The sequence below is a fragment of the Hyperolius riggenbachi genome, chromosome 10 (genome assembly GCF_040937935.1).
Source record: "Hyperolius riggenbachi isolate aHypRig1 chromosome 10, aHypRig1.pri, whole genome shotgun sequence".
NCBI classification, from domain to species: domain Eukaryota; kingdom Metazoa; phylum Chordata; class Amphibia; order Anura; family Hyperoliidae; genus Hyperolius; species Hyperolius riggenbachi.
Genome location: NC_090655.1, coordinates 179,881,362 through 179,908,663, shown reverse-complemented (window position 1 = coordinate 179,908,663; position 27,302 = coordinate 179,881,362). Strand labels below are relative to the sequence as shown.

Genomic DNA, 27,302 nt, shown 5'->3' with positions numbered 1-27,302 from the left:
ATTGAAGCCATGTTTTTCGATAAATTACCTAAGAACTGTTCGGGAAACAATAGAAGTCTAACCAGCTATGTAGTGGAGATGTCGCGAACGGTTCCCGAACTGTTTGCCGGCGAACATCTCAGCATCTCTGGGCCCTGTACTACTTCTGGGTCGCTATGACCCAGAGTAGTACGCCTGCGCTGGCCCGGCAGTGCGCGTCCTAGATCGCGATCCTGTTGCCGGGCACTTTCTTTGCATGTGCGTGACGTCATGAGTGATGTCACGCTCATGCGCAGAGAGTGCCCGGCAACAGGAGCGCGATATAGGACGCGCACTGCCGGGCCAGCGCAGGCGTACTACTCCGGGACATAGCGACCCGAAAGTAGTACAGGGCCCAGAGAGATTCGCCCGGTGAACGGTTCGGGCCATCTCTACTATGTAGTTGGTCTCAGCAGCAAGCTGTGTTCTCCTGGTGATGTCCTCCCATGTCTGTGCTGTGACAGCATTTCAATAGTAAGAGGCATCCCTGGCATCCCTTTAGATCTGCATATCCCCTTTTAGTCCCTCTGAATCTGTGTGCAGGGTCTGCGGATGGGGTCAACCGATCAGCGTCAGAAATCCTCTCACACGGTCATGTTGTTCATCACGAAGGGCAACCCAACTTCGCAATTTGATGAACCGACTCGCGGAGGGAGCGTTCGGATGCCAATGGATTCATCTCACACATACAATTCAAAGATCTGCCACCAAGCGAGTTACACAGCCCGCTACTGTAATTATACTAGGACTTCGAGAACGCTCTGTTAACCCTTTGCGGTATGCAGGAATCTGGGTCAGATCGAACTATCCGAGCCGGATTCACGCATACGGGTTATAAATATATACTTCTATTAAACACAGGGTATCTGTGAATCTGTGTATCAATCTTTAACATTTATTTAAAAAATAACCTGAGTTTAGATAAACTGTCAATAAACATAAGACACACCATACTTAGGAGATCTCAGCAGGAGCTCCTCAGCATCTGAGAGCAAGAGTCAAAAGGGTTTCTCGTCTACAGAGCTGCTGGGAAAACCACATCCTGTGCCAGCTCTCTACTCTGCTGTCTGGGGGAGAAAAACTTTTTCCGCCCGACAGTAAATCAGCAATGGGGGGAGTAGTAGGACAGGGTGGCTCTTCCTATTGGCTGCCTTCTTTGCCTGTAACACTTTGAGGCGGCCTTACAAGGGGGAGTGCCATATGCTAGGCCTAGAGCCATAAGTATAGGCCATATACCGTACCACCACACTCACAGGCTTGTCCACCTCTAATGTAGTATGCGTTATTGTTTAAAAACTTGTTAAAGGCCACTAAGCCAACCAATATAAGAACAATTACGATACGTAATGTAATCAAACGGCCAATGGTACCATTTGATTACATTACGTATTGTAATTATTCTTATATTGGTTTTGTGGCCTTTAACCAACTGATGGGTTCTAGGCTGGCCTGGGATGGGTGTTAGGCTTAATGGGGAGTCCAAAGTTTGTATTTCTATTCAGGCACGTTCCCTAGCCAGCCTAGCACCCATCTCCAGCTCCTCAACCAGCCTTGTACCTCTCCCAAGCTCCTCAGCCAGCTTAGAACCCATTCCTTGCTTCCCAATCAGCCTAGCACCCATCCCCAGCTCCTCAGCCAGCCAAGTACCTATCCCCAGCTCCTCAGCCAGCCAAGTACCTATCCCCAGCTCCCCAGCCAGCCTAGCACCCACCCCCAGCCAGCAGAGTACCAATCCCCAGCTCTTCAGCCAGCTTAAAACCCATCCCTTGCTCCCCAGCTGGCCTAGCACCCATCCACAGTTCCACATCCAACCTAACACCCATCCTTAGCCAGTCTGGTACACACCTCAAGCTCCCCAGCCAGCATGTACCTATCCCTTGCTCCCCAACCAGCCTCCACCTATCTCTAGCTCCACCTCAAACCTAGCACCGATCCCCAGCCAGTCTGGGAGCTCCAGCCTGAGCCCCCTCCAGCTCCTGTCCATGCTTGACTGACCTAAATGTCCCTGGGGCTCTCAGGCTGAGGCTCTTGCACGTTACCTTAATCTGACATTTGGCAAGCTTCAGGTCAGTGCAGAAATTCATTACAAAAAGTTCATTACAAAACGGCATAGTACAGTAAAGTATGCTGAAGACTAAAACCTAAGGCAGGGAACACACTTGGCTGTTTTCGTGCGCGTTTTCTGCACAGAAAAACTGAGAACTCATGATAATCAATGTGCTAGTACACACTTACTGAGTTGTTCGTGTGCAGAAAAAAACCTGACATTCTGCATGATGACTCAGCACATTTTGGCAGTTTTCTCTATCAATTACATCAGCTGCTGTGAAAAAACGCGTGCGTTTTCCTGCATGGAAACACACTTAGTGTGCAGAAAAAGTATGCAGAAAAACGCGCGCGGAAAACTGAAAGTCAAGTGTGTTCCCTGCCTAAGCAATAAAAGGGAGGTTGGTGCAAAATATAAGGTGCATAAAACAAAATAAGAAGATCTGGGTATTTGTAAATGACACATTCAGAACACAAACAGCTAGACTTCTGTAGACCTTTCCTTCACCACCACCAAAATGAGCATGGTATGGGGGGCATGACATGCGGGCCCTCTTCAGGTGCGGGGCCTGGGGCGAGTGCCCCACTTGCCCCCCCCCCCAAAGGCCACCCACAGCCCCCTCCCCCCCCCCCAAAGGCCTGCTTTACTGAATGCGGACACCTTTAGAGATAAATACAGAACATCTCACTTGGTTTTACCGCATTTACATTTAGCAAACTGTTCGGGTCAATCAGCAGTTTTCTGCCATTTTCTACATTACCGAATCAGGTCACGCTTAGTGAATCAAGCCCCTTGTCAGTAATCATCATATGATGTGCCTAATCAGACTCATCTTCCCTCACCTGAGCAAAGTATGTATAATAAGAGTGCCTAAGCTCCCCATGCTCTCACTCTGCGCTCTGGGATTGACAAGCACTTAAACCCAAGGAAGACTGTCAGGTGAATAGGATCATACTTCCATCTTATTAATTATAGTATACATTAACATAACTATATTTATATATTGACGTATAGCTTGGCTCTTTCTTAGTTCTGTATTTTAGATAGACTTTGTTTATGAATGTTGGGGTATCTTGAAATGATTAAGCATTCAAAGATAATGTCTCATAATCATAAGCACACAAATTAAATCTACCTGGTGACTTAGAGGAACTCCAGTGAAAACAATGTAATAAAAAAAGTGCTTCATTTTTACCATAATTATGTATAAATGATTTAGTCAGTGTTTGCTCATTGTAAAATCTTTCCTCTCCCAGATTCACATTCTGACATGTATTACATGGTGACATTGTTACTGTGAGCAGGTTATGTAGCTGTTTCTAGCTGTTCTGGCTGTTACAGACAGCTGGACCATTTCCTGTCTGTGAACATTGTTACATTGTGGCAGTTTGCCCAAAGTACCGCGGTACTCAGAGCTTCTTGTGGGAGGGGTTTCACCACAATATCAGTCATACAGCGCCCCCTGATGGTCCGTTTGTGAAATGCAATAGATTTGTCATGTAAAAGGGGGTATCAGCTACTGATTGGGATAAGGTTAAATTCTTGGTCGGAGTTTCTCTTTAAGTACTTTGGAAGTATAGCTAAGAAATTCTATTGGATTAAACGAGTCAGCTGATATATGCCTGAATTTACGTTTTTTATGAAACTATGGTCATGCTGGATGAGATATGACATACATATGGATCAATAGCGCTTAGTTGAAAATCTTACAGCTTAATCAAGATACTTAGACCGGATGTACCAGACAAAGGGAAGGGAAATAGAGAGACTATGAGAAGGGAACAGACCAACCAAATAGACACAGATAGCGTTCTACTGTTTAGTTAGATAACTGTTCAGTTGACAGTTTCACTAGATCTTTACTGAAAGATAAAACAAAAACATTACCTTTAAAAAAGCAAATAACAGTAATATTGCATTTTGACAACGCAGATTTGCTTTCAGCTCTCTATAGTTGTCCAACATTGGTTATTCAATACCAATGACTAACAATTAATTGGATTTACGGTAATTGTTCCAATCAGCAATATTAATAATAATAATAAACAGACCTGAATGCAGATAAAAATGAAAGACAATTGGCCTTGAGCTGGTTAAATATTAATAACATACCCTATTAATGTTCAACCAGCACCGGAAATTCTTACTGTGTAAAGATTACTACTACAGACTAGCTAGCAGGTGTGGTCTGCAAATAATATCTAACTTATCTTCATAGTTAAAGGGGGATTAAACTCTGGCATACCATTCAATAAAAACATGTTTTTACTTTTTATTATCCATACAGTTATCATATTTGATTTTGTGCGCAAAGTATTATAGTCCTTTTACAAATTACAAGTTACCAAGGTACAGTTTATCTGCTCTGAAAGCTGCCATTGCAATTTATAGCATAGCGGCTGTATTTCTTTATTAAAATGTATGCACTGATAATTTGTCTCCTGTTTCACACTTTCTGCTTGTGTTCAAGTGAAGCACTGTGAGGAATGTTTACAAATAGTTGGGCATAAGAAAAAAGATAACGGTAAATAAGATAATGTAATCACTTCCTCAACTTTGATTCGAGAGAGATTTGTTGGCCAACATAAACCACAGTCTCATTCCCAATTGGGGATCAGTGAATAATGGCGCACAGCGCCTATGCATAAAAATGGCACTGCATTAAAAAGATACGCTTATCGCTATTTATCGTTAATACTGCATAATAATGGCGCACAGGGAAAAAAAGAAGAAAAACGGCACACACTAACGTTGTTTATCAATAGTGGCACACACTAACGTTATTTATCAATAGTGGCACACAGTCACGTTATTTATCAATAGCGCCCTACATAAGCCAAACTGCAGACGTTATTTAACTGCAAAACGGTTAATGGATTTAATGTAACACTGTCAAGGTTAGGGCTAGGTACCACTGGGGGGGGGGGGGGGGTCTTAGGGTTAGGCACCACTAGGGGGGTCTTAGGGTTAGGCACCACCAAGGGGGTGGTTAGGGTTAGGTACAGGGAGGGTTCTGTGTGAGAGTAGGGTTACGTATAGTTACAGTACAATATACACCCCCAGGGGGGTGGTTAGGGTTAGGCATCACCAGGGGGGTGGTTAGGGTTAGGCACCACCGGGGGGGGGCGGGGGTTAGGGGTTAGGGATAGGTACAGAGAGGGTTCTGTGTGTTAACGCTAAATAACGATAAGGCTTTAACGCTAAATAACAATAAGGCTTTAACGTTAAATAGCGATAAGCGGCAAACGGATTAGCGGCAACACCATGCGCCATTATTCACAGGCGCCATTTTCAGATGGATGCTTCCAATTGATTTCAGCATGAAATGTTATGGGAACTGGCCTTGTGATGCCACCACCCGGTCGCTGTCCCCCTAATGTTTTATGTCCCCTCCAGTATCCCGTGCAGTTATACTTTACCTACCGTCATCCTCGTACTTCTGCATTTGCACCCCCACGTGGTTGCTATAGACATCACACAGCGGCAAGCACTAGCGGGCAGCGTGACAGGTGAAGCATAGCTGCACAGGGCAAATAAAACATTGAGGGGGGACAGCCACCGTGGGTTTCCGTTGCATTCATCTTTTGTGATTATCGCATGCAGTTACCACTGGGCACTCAATCGAGCGTGTCGGCCCAAGATTTTCCAGCATGTCCAATGGATATATGCGACCAATTTCGGGCATGCTCTTGGCATGAAATTGGCAGTGGTGCTCACTTTTCATCCCAATACTATTATAATTATCAAATTTAATGGTCGATCGGCTGCCAAGTCTCCAAGTATGGGTAACTTTAGAAGAACAACTGAAGAGGTATATGGAGGCTGCCTATTTATTGCCTTTTAAGCAACACCAGTTGCTGGGCAGTCCTGCTGATCATCTGCCTCTAATACTTCTAGCCATAGACCTTTAACAAGCAAGCATCAGGTATTTCTGACATTATCATCAGATCTGACAAGATTAGATGCATGTTTGTTTCTGATGTAATTCAGACACTACTGCAGCCTAATAGATCACCATGGTAGTCAGGCAACTGTTATTGCTTAAAAGGAAATAAATATAGCAGCCTCCATATACCTCTCACTACAGTTGTCCTTTAAGCTTCCCACTAAAGAAGAAAGTGTTGTGTTTAACTGTTCGAGTGCTGTTCTGCTACTATTTTTTCTGTTAGTAGGTTTTATGTTGTAAAGAATCTTATAGAGGAGAAATGCTAAGTTTCATACCACTTTAAGAGATACAATTATATAATGTGCACCACACAATCAGGAATATATAGAAATATGTACTCACCTCTCCCAGCAGTAATGCACCACTAGTTTGTAATTCCTTGCAGTCAATCAGGATAATATAAGAGCCGCCTCCAAACAATAGGAAATTCTAGAAACAAAAGCAATTGAGCATAACTCTGTGTACCAAACTACTCACATCAAGCCAGAGGCTAGGCGTTATAATACCATTTTGTTGAGTTGACAGATAGAATATAATTCATACACAGAGACAAATTACTGTAAATGTTCGCAAACAATGTGTGTTACAGAGGACATGTTTCAGGGATGATTGCAAAGCGATGAATGCACAAAATATAGAAGAGCTGAGTAGAGTTGTATGATGAACTGTAAAGCTGTCTAAGTAAACAGTGAGCCTCTTCAGAAAGACAATTTATCGAATGTACAATGGAAAGACATTACTGCCATGTGTTAATCTATGACATAATCATGTATGAGGCTATTTAGCCGAGTTCTTCAATGACACAATTTTTGTGCTAACAAAAGACACAGTCTGTTGTCAGATAAGGTCACTTCATTCACTGTATCAGTTTAGCACTTTGTCCTGTTCAATTCCTCTGGTTATTAGTAAGTGGTAACAGTACAAGCCTCCTTTCTATACAGTGTAATTGTAACGAAGATATCAAATTTAAAATACTTATATTTGTCCATGCTGCCAGTGATTCCAGAAATTTTGGAGAGGTCTGTACTAAATACTTGCTTTCGATTTTCCTTGGCGAAAATGATAATTCGATAATGACTTAACACTTTCGCAAATGCATTTTCATGAAATACACTTTCTGTGAAAACGCTTAAGCCTTCTGCAAAGAAGGCAGCATACTGTCATTTAAAAAAAAAAAAAAAGCAAACATGGAAAACAACATATATAAGTAGTGGACTGAAGTGCTTAAAAAAACATCCAAGCGGGTTGCACAGGGCCCAATGTGTTTTGCTCAATGAACCTACAAGTGTACTGGCTAGCCCAACTGTCACTTCCCCCTTAGTTCATTTGCCTGTCATAGGTAGCTACAGGAGCCCCTTAGTAAAAGGTAGCCAGAGCCATCCTCAGTAGCTAAAGGTGCCCCCAAGCATAAGGTAGCTAGTGGTGCCCCGGACTGAAGGGAGATCTGGTCAGTGGAATGCTGAGACTGGGTGAGTAATTTCTCATTTACATTCCACTAGGGACTCTGCATAGGAAAGGCGGGAGGGAGACACTTCGGAGGAGGAATGAGCCGCCTTCACATCATCAGGCGCCTCTAGGCACATGCCTACAGTGCCTTATGGTAAATCTGGCCCTGGCCGTTGTATACTGTATATCTGCTAAGTTGACGTTAGTTAGAGTGGTTATTCTGGGATCTGTGGTGTACCATATGTTCCTGATTCTATGGTTGCATGCATATTGATGTGTGTGTATTCATATCTTTGCTCTTATGTAAATTAACAAATGTATTCACTTTCAAATTCACAGTGCAGACCTCTATTTCCTTTAAAGGACTTTTGAGGACATCAAACGCTATTTTTTTACTCACCTGGGACTTCCTCCAGCCCCAGCAGCAGTCTCAGTCCCTCGCCGCAATGATGACGACCCGCCGGCGGGGTTGGCTCTTCTGCGTCCACATCATCTGGTGCGTACTGCGCTTGTTCGGTAGTTTTGTGCAGGCGCAGTATGTGCCAGATGATGTGGACATGTGGGCATGAGGGCCCGTGCAGGTGCAGAAGAGCTGACCCCGCTGTGGTTAGACAGCAGGACATCAAAGAGGACAGAGGCTGTGGCGAGGACTTATGCTTCATACACACTTGAGATAAAAGTCTTTGGAAAATGCAAGATCAAAGACCAATTTTACCCCCTTCCATGTAGTATGAGAGCCATACCTACACAGTCTATTCTATGGAGCTGCACTCCCATTCAGATAAAATCTTTGCAAGATGCTGCACACAGATGCCCGTACACATTCAAAAGATCATTATCTGCAAAAGATCTGTTCCTGCAAAAAATCCATTCCTACAAAATGCATTCATAGTCTGAGATCTGCAGATCCTCATACACACCTGGTTTAACAGACGTCATCTGCATATCTGGCAATCATCTGCAGATCTGAAAATCCATCCTGGTGGATCTGATCTGCAGATGATCTGCAGATGATTGTCTGTTAAACCAGGTGTGTATGAGGATCTGCAGATCTCAGACTATGAATGCATTTTGCAGGAATGGATTTTTTGCAGAAACAGATCTTTTGCAGATAATGGATCTTTTGAATGTGTACGGGCATCTTTGTGTGCAGCATCTTGCAAAGATTTTATCTGATGGGGAATGCAGCTCCATAGAATAGACTGTGTAGGTATGGCTCTCATACTACATGGAAGGGGGTAAAATTGGTCTGTGATCTTGCATTTTTCAAAGACTTTTATCTCAAGTGTGTATGAAGCATAAGACTGCTACTCGGGGCTGGAAGAAGCCCCAGGTTAGTAAAAAATAGTGACCTTTAAGTGATCTTCTGGTTGTTTTTCAGCTATAATAGCGATCTGCAAGCACAGATCATTACAGAGGGTGGTTTTACAACTACTGTCCAAGTCATGGACAAGATCTTATTCCAACTTCTATGCATTGGAGCGACTCTTTAATTAAAATTATAGAAGAAAGAAGACCGAAGAAAGCAAAGAAAGAGAAGAAAGACGTTAACAGATGAACAAAAAGGAGAAAACTTAAAACATAAGATAAACTTTTTATTTATATAAACCATTTTTTTTTTATATTATTCTTAATTATATAAGTTACTATTCTATTATTAACACTAAGGAAAGGGGGAGACTACTTTTTCATTTAATGTTTAAAAAAACCCTTTACCCTGACCCCGATGCTGTTGTAGCCAGAATGGCTGAGCCGGATAGTATACAGCGCCGCCATTTTGAACAATACCAACAATTATCTGGGTGACCAAAGTGGCAGTGTTTGTAGTGATGGTTTTTATAAGAGTCAACAATTACTTCTCAGGTAAAAATCTAGGGCTTTGTTTACACTCTATACACTATATTTGAAGCTTTATAATATAATATATAGAATACCATAAAAATGTCATCATCATGGGCTGAAACACACAGCTCACGCTGGGTGAAAGGCTTTTGCCTCATAAAATCTATCATAAGCTGCAGGTTTCAGCCCTCTATGGGGAGTACGAAAAGGGGAAAGAAGCAGGAGAAGTCCAATAAAAACATATCAGCATATCTCAAATCTGGTAGTTCCTTCGGCCTCTGACCCGTGCAGCTGCCACACCCGTGCAGCTGGCATCGGGACTAAGCAGCAAGGAAAAGGTGAAGTGAAAGGCCGTGGTCAAAACTGCTCCAAGCAAATTCCTGGAGCCTGTAAACTAGGTCAGTCTTCCCCTGTCCGATCAGAAAGCGCAGACTCTTTTATATCTATATAGATCTCCAAGACTGCATCCACTCACTACCTCCAAAAGATGATCAGGAAAGATATGTGAGCGAAGTTAGGATAACTGCCATAGGTTCAATAATGTCCTGGTCAGGGGATACCAGATGTTACAAAAGCTGCAGACCTTGTATTGCCACTTAGGGGTATCTTTAATATACTGCTGGGAAACTCCACGGGCACCCCCATTGAAATTGATAGAGCCCACCACATCCTGGCCCCCATCAGCATGGATACAGAACAGCCAAAAGATGCAGTCTACAGACTACACTACTAGGCAATGGAAGAAGCTATTATGCTGGTCATTTTGACAGATTGATCTTGCCTCACACACTAGGGACCATATGCAATTCACTTTTTCTCCTGACTTTTCACCTAGGTTATATTTTTAAACTTGTCAACAAAATGCCTTTTAAGTCATCAGAAATCAAGAAAATACTCAAAATAATTTTGATAGTACTTTCTCACCTACTTTTTGATACCTTTTTTAGCTGAAAAGAGCTGGAAAATTATTTTAAATTAAAGATGAAAAATTACCTCCTAGGAGAAAACTCAGGTGAAAAAGTGAATTACATATGTCCCTAGATGAGAAGATCCCTGTGGCTGTCAGTGACAAGTCTCAGAGAAGAGAAAATCTGTAACGCTAGGGGTATCCTTTCCAACTGCAGGTGTGACTTAGGGGCAAATCAGCCAGGTGCATCTTATTTCGGCGCCGCTCAGTTCGGCGCGGTGAGAGCCAAATGACGGCTCTCACCGCTGCCGCTAAACTCCGAGGAGGCGTTAAATACTATTCCCCCCCCCCCCCCCCCCCGAGTTGTCGCAACTCGGAGGAAGATGTAATTCGGGGTCTGGCCGCTGCCAGAGTCCCGAAATACCGCTACGCGCCCCCCGCGCAGCATAGCATTGCTGCTATGGGGCGCTCAGTTTCGGCGCTCGGCACTCAGAGCTGTGTGCCGAAATCAACTGATCCGCAAATCAGCCATCCTGCATTCCCCATCTGACCTTCCTAAGTTTTGAGAGATCTTGGATCTACAGTTAAATTTGTCGAGTGGCCACTTAAGTCCCCCGGACCCCCGCAAGGTCTCTACCAATGCCCGAGATGGAGAACCGCTGGCAACCAAAGCAGGAGATGCGGGAGGCCACGCAGGAGTCTGCCATCTCACCCTGAAATAAGATGCCTACACTTTTTCTAATGAACTTTCCTGCTATTTTCAAATACTATCCCTAAATTCATCTGGACCACTCCTTTCTACATGGTTGTTGTTGTTGCTTGCTTGTCCTACATACAGTGCAGGATCTGCTTGCTGACCTACTTAACAGGATCCTTTTTCTTAACACTGGATGTGCTTACCAATGCACGGCCAACAGCAGGCTATAACCTAAATGATGTCTTGATTTTTATTTATCCCTCACTCTTCGCAACCTCGAGCACATGGGCTGAATGGAGTTTGGACCCCGGTCAAACGTTATAAGTATGGCGTTATACACCAGGTCACTCCTTGCTTTCTACAGATTGATACTTTATACATCCATGCTAATCCATACGAGGCTGCAGCTGATACATGGGCATGGCCTGTATGAGACAAAATACAGGTGCATGCCATAACCTGCTTTGGGTCACCTGTGGAAATCATTGGCCTTTGCAGCATGGTCCACATGAACACACACCCTCACTGCACTCAACACTTGTTCCCCTGTTGCAGTTAAAGGCTGCTCATAGACTCCCCACACCTGTAAATGTGCCTTATTGTTCTGAAATGTGTCTTTGCCTTACTAAATAGACAGCAAAACCTTTTTTTCCTCCTTATGCAGATAATGTCCCCTTGTCCTTTTTACAAGCCTAGGGACAAAAAGTTAAATCTGCCAAGCTTTTGTATTGCCCTCTGATGTATTTATGCATGTTAATCAGGTCACCCCTTGGCAGTGTTTTTCCAAACGAAATAACCCAGTTTGTCCAATCTTTCTTGGTAAAATGAGACCTTTCATTCCTCCGATTCATTTAGTTGACATGTTCCTGTATGTCCGTATCCTTCCTATAGTGTGGTGCCCCCCAAAAAACTGTATTTCATACTTCAGATGTGGCCTTACAAGTGATTTATATAAAGAGTAGTATACTGGCATCTCGTGATTTTATTACCCATTTTATGCATCCCAGAATTGTATTTGCTTTAGCTGCTGCTGCTTGGAATTGAATAAAGGAGTTTAATTTGTTATCAACCAGTAGATCCTTCTCGAAGTCTGATGTTCCTAGCTGTAAGCCATTTATCTTATACCATTGGCACGTCTTAAGTGCATGAGCTTACATTTATCTACATTCAATTTCATCTGCAATCTATCTGCCCATATAGCCATGATGTTGAGAGCCTGTTGTAAGATGTCACTACCCTGCTCAGTTTTTATAATTTTGCATAATTTTATATAATCCGCAAAGGTGGCAACATTACTCCAAATTCCATATGCTAGATCATTAAAGGAAATCTAAACTGAGAGGGATGTGGATGTTTCCTTTTAAACAATACCAGTTGCTTGTCAGTCCTGCTGATCTCTTTGGTTGCAGTAGTGGCTGGATCACACACCTGAAACAAGCATGCAGCTAATCCTGTCTGATGTCAGTCAGAGCACTTGGTCTGCATGCTTGTTCAGGGGCTGTGGCTAAAAGTATTAGAGACACAGGATCGTCAGGTAACTGGTATTATTTTAGAAGGAAAAATCTAGATCCTTCTCAGTTTAGGTACCCTTTAATAAATACATTGGACCTAGTGCTGACCTTTGCATGCCCTCACTGCTAACCGTTTTCCATTTTGAATACCACCCATTTACCACCGCTCTTTGCCTTCTGTCTCTGCTATCAGTTGAACAGAGCATTCGAATATAGCCAAGATTTTTTTCCGACAATAAAAGGTTGACGTATATAGCCAAGATTTTTTTTTTTTTTTTTTATAAAAGGACGCTGGATATAGATGAGATTTTTTTGGGTTATATAAAGGCTCTGGATATAGCCGAGATTTTTTTAGGCTATAAAAGGATGACGGATATTACCAAGATTTTTGGGGGCTATAAAAGGGCCCCGGATATATCCAAGATTTTTTTATGGTTATATAAATGAGGCCACAAGGAAGACGTCTAAAGATTGATTATATCAGCAGGTGCCCAAATTCAACCACCAGGGGGGATTAGGCAGAGGTTCTTAGGGTTAGGCACCACCGGGGGGGGGGGGGGGGGGAAATCTTATGGTTAGGGACCACCAAGGGGGTCTTAGTGTAATCACCACCAGGGGGAGGGGGGTCTTAGGGTTAGGCACCACCAGGAGGGTCTTAGGGTTAGGCATAACCAAAGGGTGGGTCATAGTAATCACTTTTCTTGGCTATATCACTTTTCTTGGATATATCCAGTGCTGTTTTATAACCTAAAAAAAAAAAAAAATCTCGGCTATACCCGGTGCCCATTTATAGCCGAAAAAAAAATCTTGGATAGATCAAGTGCCCTTTTACAGGCAGAAAAAAATCTCGGCTACATCAGGCAAATGCCTGTCTTGTAACCAGTTCTCTATCCACAAACATACATTTTCTCCTAGTTCCTATATCCTCAGCTTCTACACCAGACTATTATGGGGAACAGAATCAAAAGCTTTGGCAAAGTCTAAGTACACTACATCTATAGCTTTTTCAATATCTAAATGTGCATTCACCACTTCATAAAAGCTAAGCATGTTGGTGAGACAAGCTCTGCCTCAGATCTCACCAGTAAACCCATGACAATGAGCCAAAATGAGATTATTCTGTGCAATAAAATCTTGAATAGCATCTCTTAAGCCCCATACACACACTCAAAATTGTTTTTTTATGCTGGGTATACACGGCACTTTCTTTCCTTATCAATCGAGCCGCTGATGGGCTCGATTGATAATATCCGACAGGTCCGATGACCTGCCGGATAGATTCCCCACTCGATCCCCGCCGGTGGACAATAGCGGGGAATCGAGCGGCTGATAAGGAGTGCCGGCAGGGACGAGCGGCAATCGATCCACACGGACGAGCGGGGATGCGCCGGCATCGAGCCAGCCAGCATAATTGCATCCAGAAATGTGCTGTGTATGCCCGGCATAAGGCTCTCACAACTTTTCTTGTGAAACACCTAAAAAAAAAAAAAAAAATATCTTGCTATTGTCCAAGCAGCTGATAAGACTGATAAGAAGTCAATTCAAATGTTGCATTGACTTATCAGTCTTATCAGCTGCTTGGACAATAGCAAGAGATTTTTTTTTAGGTGTCTCACAAGAAAAGTTGTGAGAGCCTAAAGGTGCGTACACACACACTACCAGCAGCAACGCCACCGGACCCTCCCACTGGGCAGTCTTTAGCCGACAGTAGCGTATATGTACGCGCTGTTGGCGGACCGATAAGGCTGTTTCTGAACGATCCGTTGGTTGCCGCTGGTAGTGCGTGTGTACGCGCCATAAAAGACCGCTGTTGAGTGTGTGTATGGGGCTTTAGAAAACCTTCAAACAGTTTACACACAACTTACCTTAATGGGGCACTAGGGTTAAAAAACTGCTTATAATATCATTTAATATAAAATATGTGCAATTGTAGCAATGTTTAACACGAGTCATGAGTCGCGTCCGCACAGGAATTTATCTGACGCCAAATCAGCACATACCATTGTGCAGTAGGAGGCAGCGTATCAGCTGTTTGAGCTGCTGTTTAAATCCCCTATTTGATGTTTCAAGAGGTAGCAGTAGGGTATTTCCTCCAACTACTAACTGCTCACTCGAGCAGTTTTACTACTCATCTAAGCCGCTGTACATCTCAGGACATTGACGTACAGCTCAGATGAAAAGAATGCAGGACACAGCTATATCACTTGTGCCTGCTAAAACTAGATGCCAGAATCCTGTGCAAAAGCAGAGAGCTGGTCTCCACAGCAACAGATAACAATGTGTGTCCAAAATTAAAGAGAAATCGAGAGCCCAATATGGTGTAGTATGTCAAAATTGATTGGATAAATAAAACAGTGAGATGGTAATACTCACAAACACGGGTTACCACCTAGGTAACCACTCATTAGGCAGGTGAGGAGATTAGACCTGTCCTCACTCAGGATTAAGAAGTCGCTCTCTGTAGATAGGAAGAAAGGGGGTAGATCACCCCTCCACCCGGGGTGGACTCAAATATATTGGTAGGTGAACAGAGGCGCCAGAAGGATAAAAGTACATAAAATGTAAAAAAAAATTGCTGGGAGGAAGTGGTGGACTCGCCTCCGTTAAAGCAGACACCAAGGACTGTAAATATATAGATATACACATTTATTGAAAATACCCCAAAGATGCAACGCGTTTCGCGGGCACAGCCCACTTCTTCAGGCAATAAGCAGGGGATAAACAACAGCAATTCAGTTATAGCAAGCAGAGCACCTCTGGACAGCTATAACTGAATTGCTGTTGTTTATCCCCTGCTTATTGCCGGAAGAAGTGGGCTGTGCCCGCAAAACACGTTGCATCTTTGGGGTATTTTCAATAAATGTGTATATCTATATATTTACAGTCCTTGGTGTCTGCTTTAACGGAGGCGAGTCCACCACTTCCTCCCAGCAATTTTTTAAAAATCTTATGTACTTTTATCCTTCTGGCGCCTCTGTTCACCTACCAACAATGTGTGTCCGTTCCTGAGCCAGCTGTGATTCCTCAGCGGGGAGCATTTTTTCATCAGAGACGTACGTCAATGTCCTGAGACGTACGGTGGCTCAGATGAACTGCTTGAGTGAGCAGTTAGTAGTTGGAGGAATCCTCTCACGAAATATCAAAGGGGAGATTAAAACAGCAGCTCAAACAGCTCATATGCTGCCTCCTACTGCACATTGGTATGTGCCGATTTGGCGTCAGATAATTTCCCCTGCCGACGCGACTCATCTCTAACTGGGTAATGTAATATTGAAACAGACTTTTATCATATATATATATATATATATATATATATATATATATATATATATATATATATATATATATATATATATATATATATATATATACACACACACAGGATAAAAGTCTGTTTCAATATTACATTACCCAGTTAGAGATGAGTCGCGTCGGCAGAGGAAATTATCTGACGCCAAATCGGCACATACCAATGTGCAGTAGGAGGCAGCATATGAGCTGTTTGAGCTGCTGTTTTAATCTCCCCTTTGATATTTCGTGAGAGGATTCCTCCAACTACTAACTGCTCACTCAAGCAGTTCATCTGAGCCACCGTACGTCTCAGGACATTGACGTACGTCTCTGATCCTCTGTATATATATATATATATATATATATATATATATATATATATATATATATATATATATATATATATATATATATATATATATATATATATATATATATACATATACATATATATATATATATATATATATATATATATATATACATATACATACATACATACACATACATATACACACTAAACATTGCTACAATTGCACAGATTTTATATTAAATGATATTATAAGCAGTTATTTAACCATAGTGCCCCTTTAAGCTTACAGGTCTGTAATTTTCCAGTTGTTAACTTTTTCCTTCTTAAAGGGGCAGTTTAGTGAAGATTATTATTTTCCAATAACCCCATATCAGTTATTTAATATGAATAGCATACATTTCTCCATAGACCTTGTGTTAAAAAAAAGTAGATAACACTAATTCTGCTTTTTAAGACAGCTGAGCTGTGTCATTAGCATGCTAAGCGACGGACTTCCCTGATAGTAGCAGACTGATTACTAACTACAGAGATTAGCTGATTACTAACTACAGAGAGCCATGCTGTTCTCACATGTAACTAGCTAAGTAAATAGATAAAACAGGCTGCTAATTAGTTATTGTTTGTTTATTTACTTAGCTAGTTACATGTGAGAACAGCACGGCTCTCTGTAGTTAGTGAGACAGCCGTTCTAAATCAGCTGGAGTGTCTGCTACGATCAGTGAAGTCCGTTGCTTAGCATGCTAATGACACAGCTCATCTACTTTTTTTAACACAAGGTCAATGGAGAAACGTATGCTCTCCTTATTAGATAACTGATAAGTGATTAATGGAAAATAATCATTTTCCTTAAACTGCCCCTTTAAATAATGGAAAGGCATCAGCTTTACATATAGGGAACCAACCCGCTTGAAGGAGAATCGTAGAAAATAAGGTAAAATGGCCTATGAATAACTGGACTCAGCTCCCTTAATACTTGGGTGGATGTCATCTGGGCTAGATGCCTTATTTATCTTGATTTTATCTGTTCAACAAACTCCGATTTAGCTATAGGCCAAATTGTCATAGGTGCTGTTCTCAATTTATGTTTAAACCCAGACAAGCCACTCTAATATTTCCTACATGTGCGAGTTAAAATTAACAAAAGTTAATACAAACATGGGTACATAATGCAGGCAAAAGTAAATATAAGTAAATACAGAGTTGGCAGACAACGTAAAAGTTTCAATTTCTAATACAATGAAAGTAACAAACACAGTGATTACAAGACTCAAAAAGGAAGCTAACTCTGCCCTTGAGAGGCTACAATGTAAAGAAATAGGTAGAAAGCAAGATATGGCAATGCATAGGTTCAATATCTACAGGTGGTAGTTTTTTCAATCGTATTGTGCAAGAAGCACTTTAGGCTACTCTCACACTTACAGCTACTCTCACACTTACAGCCAATAATACAGATGCTATACCTGATTATGTAGTGATCTGCAGAATCACCAATAATGCGAGTATAGCGATACACAGGATAACCAGATGTAAAGATAGGTGTTTGGTGCAACAGTAATACAGATAGAGATACCAACTTCCCAGAGGAGCTAGAAGAGGGAGATATCTCTATAGAAACAAAGGGATCAGCATTCCAGCAAGTCGGAGATGCAGATGAACTAGTAATCAGATCACCCATGGAGCGGGTGATTCAGACTGTACTGCAGCTACTGGTCACCTGAGGAGCAGGTGATTAAGACTGCACTGCAGCTACTGGTCACCTGAGGATCAGGTGATTCAGACTGTACTGTAGCTACTGGTCACCTGAGGAACAGGTGATTCAGACTGTACTGCAGCTACTGGTCACCTGAGGAGCATGTGATTAAGCTGTACAGAGAATCCCTCACCAGGGACTAGGCTCACTGGTAAAGGGCAGGAGAGTGAAACAAGCAGATTCGGCAACAAACGGACAGATACGGTACAAAGACAGAAGGCTAAATCAGAGTAGTGTTCAGGCTGAGTCGGCAACAGGATCAGATAGGCAGAAGCACAGAATCAGTAGGCAGAAGAGTAGTCAAGGCTAGCAGAAAGTCATAACAAATAATACAATTCAATTAGTACTTTAGCTATCAACAGAATCTGACTAAGTGTGGATCCCCAGCTCCTGCTGGTTCTAGCACACTTTGGGATCTGACTAAGGTCTGAGTGCTTACACGTAGCATTTGCAACAGCAGACGAGGAGCCACTGACAGGCAGGTCCTATATATACTGAGAACGCCCCACAGCACCGCCCCAGTCACTCAGCCAATCAGGAGCACTGCTGGAGTCAGCTGACCGGCCAATCAGCTGACTCCCCTTCTATTCACATAAAGGTCCTGTCGCCTGGCGTGCGCGCGCGTAGCCCTCAGTCTATGTGCAACTGAAGGACCAGGCAAAACTCCACCATGTAATTGCGCGGCGGAGGCCGCTGACTGAGACGCGGAGACAGCCGCCATGCTGCTCACCGCTGCGGCGGCACCTTCGCTATCTATTACACAGCGTCTGCAAAGCGTTACACTGCCCAAAAAATATTATTAAAAGGAATCTGAAGCAAGAGGTATTTGGAGCCTGACATATTTATTTCCTTTTAAACAATACCAGTTGCCTGCAGTCCTGCTGAACATTCTGGCATCAGTAACGTCTGAATCACACAAACTAAACAAGCATGCAGCTAATCTTGTCTGATTTTTTTATAAACACCTGATCTTCATGCTTGTCAAGGGTCTATTGCAAAAAGTATTAGAGACAGAGGATCAAAACGACTGCTGGGCAACTAATATTGTTTATCATCGAATAAAGGTCAGCCTCCCTTTAAGTAATTGTTTATGAAACACTGAATGTTTCAATTGAGTATACGGTTTACCATAAAATAAATAGTAGACATGCTATTACAATAATGACTTGCTACATGTGCATATGGTCCTCCACCTGTCAAATACTTCACAGTACTTGGAAGTCTTGCACTGGACCACCAGGATACCAGTATTTACCTAGTGGATTCAAGAAGTTGAAGAATGCCTTTTTTATTTTGCTATAGAGTTGGGAACCCATGTAGAGACAAGTATTGAGTATGCTGGAAGTATCATACGTAGCAATTTGTGGTGACACCAAGTAGTGGCACTGACTGCAGGGATAGCAATGGTGGAGTTTGGCTACTGTCTAGCCAAAATCCAGGTAGTAGCAGTGATAACTGTTAGTGGCGCTGGATAGCGGTGTAGTTAGGTAGGGGTTGATGAATGTTAGGAGTGGGCAAAGGGTAGGTTAGTGTTAGGAGTAGATGGGAAAAGGTTAGTATGAAGAGTGGATAAGATAAGCTGATTAGAGATGGCCCGAACTTATTCGCGCGAACGTCGGTGGTTCGCATTCGCAGTGAACCGCGAACTATATGCGAGTTCGATACGCCCCCTATACTACATCATTAGGGTCAACTTTGACCCTTTACATCACAGTCAGCAGGCACAGGGTAGCCAATCAGTCAATGCTTTAGATCGTGTCTATACCTGGAAACACGACAGACGCCAGCAAAGAGCCCGGTTTCCGCATCCAACTGAATCCGAGGAGGAGCCGGGGAGCCTGACCCATGTCACATCCGGTACAGACTGGCGACCCGGAAATGGAAGGGGCGAGTATCCACGCAGGCGCCGCTTCTCACAGCGGCGTGGTAGAGGAGAAGCGCCCGGCAGAGGACGCTGAGGAGGCCGTGGACGCCGCGGGCATAGGGGCCGTGGCGGTGGAAGTGCAAATCATATGGCATCATCCGATTCTATGACGGAGGACTCAGGGAACGAATATGAGAGATCATCCCAAATGGGTCAAGCAAACCGGGACAGCAGCAGCACTGACTGTACCGTTGCATTGCCACCACGAGAGGGCTACAATACGAGAAATCGGCCTAAGGTGAGCAATGTGATAAATATATCGAACTATATGCTTTCTGCAGCTGAAATATCAGTCCTTGAGAAAGGGTTAGGCTTTATTCCTGTGTACAGTGATCAATTATTTGATTGGGAGGTGGCTTTTTATAAATTCATCCGTACATTGAAGTTGAAAGTACATTTTAAAGATCATGTTCGGCAGTTGAATGATGACAATACTAATATCACTAGATACCTAAATAAATCGGATTGGACTCCTGATATCTGTTGCCCGGCAGTTGATGCTTTCGAGGAAGCTGTAAAGAAGGAGGTTAAATCTAAGTGGGATAACAGGAGAGTGAACAGTAATCTTACAGTAAATGAGAGACAGGCACTTCAAGCTCTCCGTGACAATGATAGTATCATCATTCTGAAGGCCGATAAGGGAGGTGCAACTGTTGTGCAGGATAAAGAGAGTTACCTACAGGAGGGACTGAGACAAGTTGGGAATGTGGATCACTATAAATTGAGTGAACTGGATCCCACAATGGAAGTAAAGGCAAAGGTTGACTTTTTCTTTACCTGTGCAGTAGAAGATGGGACAATTTCGCAACAACTGGCAAGGGGACTGACTACTGATTATCCACGTGTCCCATTGCTATATCTCCTTCCAAAAATCCATAAGGGGTTACAGGACCCCCCAGGACACCCCATTGTTTCTAGCAGTGGGAGCGTGTTGTATCCATCAGCAGGTTATTTAGATAGCCACCTACAGGAGATAGTGAAGACCTTCACACATTGTCTTAAGGACACTACAGATTTGTTGCGCAGGATTGAGTCATTGAATGATATACCTGAGCAATTGATCTTTTGCAGCTTGGACATACAAAGCCTTTTTACGGCAATTCCGCAAAGTGAGGCTATCGAGTGTATTGAGGGCAAATTGTTGGATACTAACCTTTCTAATACAATGGTGTACTTTCTTCTTGATGTTTTGGAATTAATCTTGAGGTGTAATTACTTTAAGTTCCATGGTCAATTTTATTTTCAACGACAGGGGGCTAGCATGGGCTCACCGGCTGCACCATCTGTTGCAAATATATTTGTGGAATCTCTTGAGAAGGTATTCTTTCTCGACAATCCCAAATACAGTGAGCACATTTTTCAATATTACAGATTTGTGGATGATGTGTTAATTCTGTGGCAGGGTTCCATTGAAACCCTTGAGGAGATGGTGGCTGAGGCGAATAATGGCCACAGTACCATCAAGTTTACCATGGAAATGTCCAGTGAGTTTGCTAATTTCCTGGACGTTACCATTTCCAAACAGGGTAAGGGACTATGCACTAAACTTTTTAAGAAGCCCACTGATAGGAATAATTTACTGAGGAAAGACAGTTACCATCATCCCCACACTACTCGAGCTATCCCTAAGAGCCAATTTATAAGAGCAAAGAGGATCTGTTCTCTGCCTGATGACTATACCCATGTGGGACGAGAATTGGTGGACAAATTTGTCGCCAAGGGGTACCCGCGTGAGCAGTTAGTTAGAATTCAAGAGGAGGTCAATTCAATAGAGAGAGCAGATTTATTAAGAGGTAGCAGAAAAACAACGGCTAGCAATAAGAGAATACCGTTTGTAATGCAATTTGGGAGGAACACCTCCCTGGTTAAGAAAACGGTTAGGAAGTTTTGGCCTGTACTTAGTACCGATCAGGGGGTGGGTAGTCTTTTTCAGGAGCAGCCTGTGTTTGCTCTTAAAAGGGGTAAAACCATCCTGAATACTGTCAGGAAAGTTGATACGGCTATCAGTTCCACTAATGTTAATGTACAGAGGAATGGTACGGTTGCTTGTTGCAGCTGTAATGTATGCTCAGCAATTGTGAGGGGCAATTCTATTTCTCATCCCCACACTGGAAAGAGAGTGCCAATTAAAGGGAGGTTTTCATGTGCGAGCCCGTATGTCGTATATGGCCTAAAATGCCCGTGTGGCATGATGTATGTGGGCATGACCACACGTGCAGTACGTGTCCGCATACAGGAACACAAACGTTCAATAAGTAGATTTCTAGATGGAAATGATACTTATGAGACATCAGTGTCTAGGCATTTTCGTGATGCTAGACACAGACCATCTCAACTCAGATGGCTGGTACTTGATGCTTTGAATTTGCAACTATGTGTAGGTGATAAAGAAAAATTGCTGCTTCAGAAAGAGGCACGTTGGATCAGTTATTTAGATGTGGTTTATCCAAGAGGGATGAATGAACAAGTGCAATGGAAATGTTTTTTATAAATATACCAGTTTTAATGCTGTATAGTTGAAATGAGTAGATCTTCCAGTGGTAAGTGATTATTGTTACAGAATTCACTTTTCTTTTTTTAGGTCGGTGTTTACGGGTAGCCCCAGTGGAGTGCCCTAGGAGTACGGTTAGTGGGTATATGTATCTGTGGAAGATAGCCCATATGGGAATTTCTCCTTAAAAACATTTTAATACAGATTTTTGTATTGTCTTTATGAGGTTTTACATTTGATAATGAATTATATATTAAAACATCTTAACTGCTTGCTGGTTGGTAGTAAGGAGTGGCTTATGTCTAGTTAGTGATTCCCACGCCCCCTAATTAAGGGGTGTGGTCGTCATGCTAGTATAAATGTATGAGTTGGGGTTGGTCTCATTATACACCTGATGAAGAACCGTGATGGTTCATAACATGTAGTGTTGCTCCACTATCAATACATGCTTTAAATAGCAAGCCTTTTGTGTGCCGCCTCTTCACTATTTTAGCCAATCAGGCTACACTGCCTCCTGGAGCCCTCCCGCCCCCCCCCCTTATAAAAATCAGGTAGCGTCAGCCATTTCACTCGTGTGGCTGCAGTAATTAGAGTTGTTCTTGTGATCTATTATTTTTTGTGCGTGTCCCACAGACACTTGTGTTGCATATACAGCCCTGTCAGTCGGTCACAGTTGCTGGTGGGACCTTGGCCCCTTGGTAATTCCTACTGTGCCACTGCCAGGCCCAACACATTCAGTGACTACCTGTGTGTGTGACAGCTGCACATTTGTAATACCCATCACTGCATATACCTACCTGTTGTTCATTGCACCCACCTACCTACGTGAGCGCACACAGTCACTGCACCTGTTCACGGTGCGTGTGCGTGTGTGTGTGTGTGTGAGAGACAGCTGCACATTTGTAATACCCATCACTGCATATACCTACCTGTTGTTCATTGCACCCACCTACCTACATGGGCACAGGCAGTGTGATATTTCATACCACCAGTCACTGTACCTGTTCATGGTACCTGTGTGTGTGTGTGTGTGTGTGTGTGTGTGTGTGAGAGAGAGACAGCTGCACATTTGTAATACCCATCACTGCATATACCAACCTGTTGTTCAGTGCACCCACCTACCTACGTGAGCGCACGCAGTGTCACTGCACCTGTTCATGGTACGTGTGTGTGTGTGTGTGTGTGTGTGTGTGTGTGTGTGTGTGTGTGTGTGTGTGTGTGTGTGTGTGTGTGTGTGTGTGTGTGTGTGAGAGAGACAGCTGCACATTTGTAATACCCATCACTGCATATACCAACCTGTTGTTCAGTGCACCCACCTACCTACGTGAGCGCACGCAGTGTCACTGCACCTGTTCACGGTACCTGTGTGTGTGTGTGTGTGTGTGACAGCTGTAAATTTGTAATACCAGTCGCACGCTGTGTAATATACCACTCCGTGCATACCTGTTAACTGCACCTGTGTGACAGCTGCACATTGTATTGTAATATCAGTCACTGCATACCTTTCACTGCACCTGTGTGACTGCACATTGTATTAGTCAAGTCAGTGCATACCTTTCACTTTATCCCCCCGATATGGACAAAACAGGTAGAGGCAGGGGCAGACCCAGAGGCAGGCCACCCGGCAGGTATGTTCGAGGTCATGCTGGCGTGATTTCATGCAGCCCTGGCCCAAAGTACAGTGCTCAGAAGAAGGCACGTCCCATCAACTCCCAAGATTGTCAGGACGTGGTTAACTATTTAACGCAGAACACCTCATCTTCCGCAGCCACCAGCGCTACTACAAGCACCACATCCGCTGCATTTGACACTTCGCAGGAGTTATTTTGTGGTGAATTAACTGATTCACAGACATTATTGTTACAACAAGATGAAGGGGCTAAGCAAATTACACCACCTCATATGCCCGAGTTAGGCGACACTATGGGCGTAGCTTGTGAGGAGGAGGAGGATAAAGTACCTGCTGTTTTGTGCAGTTTATGAGGTGTCTGAGGCAAGTGAAGCTGGGGAGAATGATTATGAGGATTATGATGATACGGATGCCACGTGGGTTCCTAAGAGACAAGATGACCTAGGGGACAGATCAGAGGGGGAGTCAGAAAGGAGTAGGAGGAGACGAGTTGCTGAAAGAAGCAGGGGGAACTCGTCTTCAGAAACAGCTGGTGGAAGTGTTCGGCGCCATGTATCGCCACCTATGGACAGCCAGCCAACATGCCCTTCAACGTCAGCTGCTGATGCCACCATAGTGCCCACACCCCAGGGGGGCTCAGCGGTGTGGAATTTTTTTTGTGTGTCTACCTTAGATCAAAGCAATGCCATCTGTTCTCTCTGCCGCCAAAAATTGAGCCGTGGCAAGGCCAAAAGACCCGTAGGGACAACTGCCTTACGAAGGCACATGGAGAAAAGGCACAAACTGCAATGGGAAGAGCACCAGAGGAAAAGCAGCACGCAAATGAAAAGCCACCCTCCTTCTCCTCTTACTCCTTCAGGGAAATCTTTAAGCGGAAGAAGCCAATGTCTGCCAGTCACCCCCTTGCCCGGTGTCTGACAGCTGGCTTGGCGGCACTGATAGCTCGCCAGCTGTTACCATACCAGCTGGTGGACTCTGAGGCCTTCCGAAAATGTGTGGCCATTGGGACACCGCAGTGGAAGATACCAGGCCGCAATTATTTATCCAAAAAGGTGATACCCAAACTGTACCATGAAGTTGAGAGGTAAGTGGTGTCCTCTCTGGCACACAGCATTGGGTCAAGGGTCCATCTGACCATGGATGCCCGGTCTGCCAAGCACGGTCAGGGCAGGTACATTACTTACACAGCCCATTGGGTCAACCAGGTGACCGCAACACCGCCCCCGCTGGAGCCAGGAAAGTTAAATAAATCAGCGCTTGTCATGCTTTTCGAGAGAGGATTCCGGGACACTTCGGGGGAGCTAGCTCTGGACTGCCTGCAGCTACAGGGATGGGGGAAGCCTCATTGGGACCCTGAGGCTTCCCCCTCCTGAGGTGAGTACCCCCCAGGGGAACTTTTTATTGTTACAGGTTCTCTTTAAATAATAGAGAAAGTAAATTGCCAGTACCCGTCTCATTGCTTTTAATGTTACATTGCTGAGTTCTTTAAAAAAAAAAAAAGAAAGAAAAGAAAGAAAACCCCTATATGACAGCACCACTCAAAATATCAAGGATATATATAATAAATTATCTTTATTCCAAAAATATATAACACATAATGACACTTGGGAGAATTCAAAAATTATAAACAATTAAAACAGGCCACATAATCCTGAAGTACCCTGCTGCAAACAATCCTGCCTGTACAAAATATTGCATACAAATTGTATTTGCAGATATAGGGGTTTTCTTTCTTTTCTTTTTTGTACTGTGAATTTGACCCCAGCACGCTCACATTGTGGACACCCACTTTTGCATTGAGTTTATTATTATCTATCTAAATGCAGTTCTCATTATGTAGTGATTGTTAGAGGGAGAGTGATAATGCAACTGAAAATCATAGGTGGGTACAAGAAAAACCTACTTTGGTGATCAAATGCTTTCAAATTGCATTTATGAACAAATGCCTCCCTCTAGTGGTGAATACTGTTAACAAGTTATTTCGATTAGGTTGAATTTTGCTAAAGAGGGACACTATTTCTACAAATGCAAATATTGAAATTCTAAACAATTTTATTAAAGGTTGAGATTGTATTTTCTTCAAAAAATAAATACCGGAAATATCTTGCATGCATGGAGGGATTATCTGGGGTCTTCCAAGTTTTTAAATATATTTTTTCAGCATTAAGCATAAAAATACAACATCAGGTATGTGAAAACAATAATTCAGTGAGTGAACTTGATGGACAGATGTCTTTTTTTCAATTTAACTACTGTATTTTGACAAATTCCAGGGAAAATATATATATATATATATATATATATATACTTAACCTGGTGTGTCCATAATGCAGGGGCATCTTATAGAGCTTCTTCCCCCAAGTTGTCTCTATCTATGCTACACTGCCCAGCTACATGAACCTCTGCTGCCCCCACCAGCTACACTAACTATCCTACACTAACTTCTACTGCCCCACCAGATACACTAAGCTCTATGCCTCCACCATATACACTAATACAGTGGCTGGATAGTGTAATGGTTAAGGGCTCTGCCTCTGACACAGGCGACCTGGGTTCGAATCTCGGCTCTGCCTGTTCAGTAAGCCAGCACCTATTCAGTAGGAGACCTTGGGCAAGACTCCCTAACACTGCTACTGCCTATAGAGTGCGTCCTAGTGGCTGCAGCTCTGGCGCTTTGAGTCCGCCAGGAGAAAAGCGCAATATAAATGTTCTGTGTTTGTTGTTTTGTTGTTAATACCTGTAGCTACACTAACCTCACCAGCTACACTAAATACAAGCGTGGAAGCCCTTGCTTATCCATTCAGAACGCTCTTCCTGCTTGTATCCCCGCTGTTGCTCTTTCACTGGGTGATATTCCGGGGTCATATAGGGCAGCGTAAAAACAGAGGAGGTACACACGTAAAGGAGAATATTTACAAAATACTTTTCCGATGGTATAGAACTCCTGACATACTATCTAAAATCTATCCTGAAGTCACCGATAGATGCTGGAGGGGATGCAACCAAATAGGTACTCTAGAACATATTTTTTGGTATTGCCCTAAAGTACAACCCCTATGGGCTAACATCCAAACGATGATTTTGAACATAACAGGAACATCAGTTCCCATGGACCCCATATATATGTTACTGGGCAAACCTATCCCCAAAACTAAAAAAACGTCTATGAGACTAATCACGCATATACTGACAGCCACTAGACTCTCCCTAGCTTCTTGTTGGCGCAATCCATCTGCCCCCAGGATATCTGAAATTTATGCTAAAATTAATTGGACTGAACTGATGGAATCCTTAACGGCTGTTCTCAGAGATACAGAACCCAGACACAGTAAAATATGGGATCCATGGGAAACCTATTTCCTGAACTATGACCCCCCTTAAACAAATAGAATATCCTGTCAGCTATAGGCTTACTACCTGCGTTTCAGGAAGGCGACAACATTTCTGATACAATCCTAGCCATTCAGAAGAACCTGAGCTATACTTTAC

The 27,302-nt window shown here is 43.2% G+C and overlaps 1 protein-coding gene across 4 annotated transcripts in view; it reads right to left on the bottom strand.

The window, feature by feature from the left end:
- Positions 1-27,302, bottom strand: part of RASSF4 (Ras association domain family member 4) — a 395,766-nt gene that overhangs the window by 321,960 nt on the left and 46,504 nt on the right. For all 4 annotated transcript variants that reach the window (XM_068255316.1, XM_068255318.1, XM_068255319.1 and 1 more), the window contains exon 2: positions 6,354-6,440. The gene's annotated coding sequence lies outside the window, so the exon portion shown is untranslated. The remainder of the gene's footprint in view (positions 1-6,353; positions 6,441-27,302) is intronic.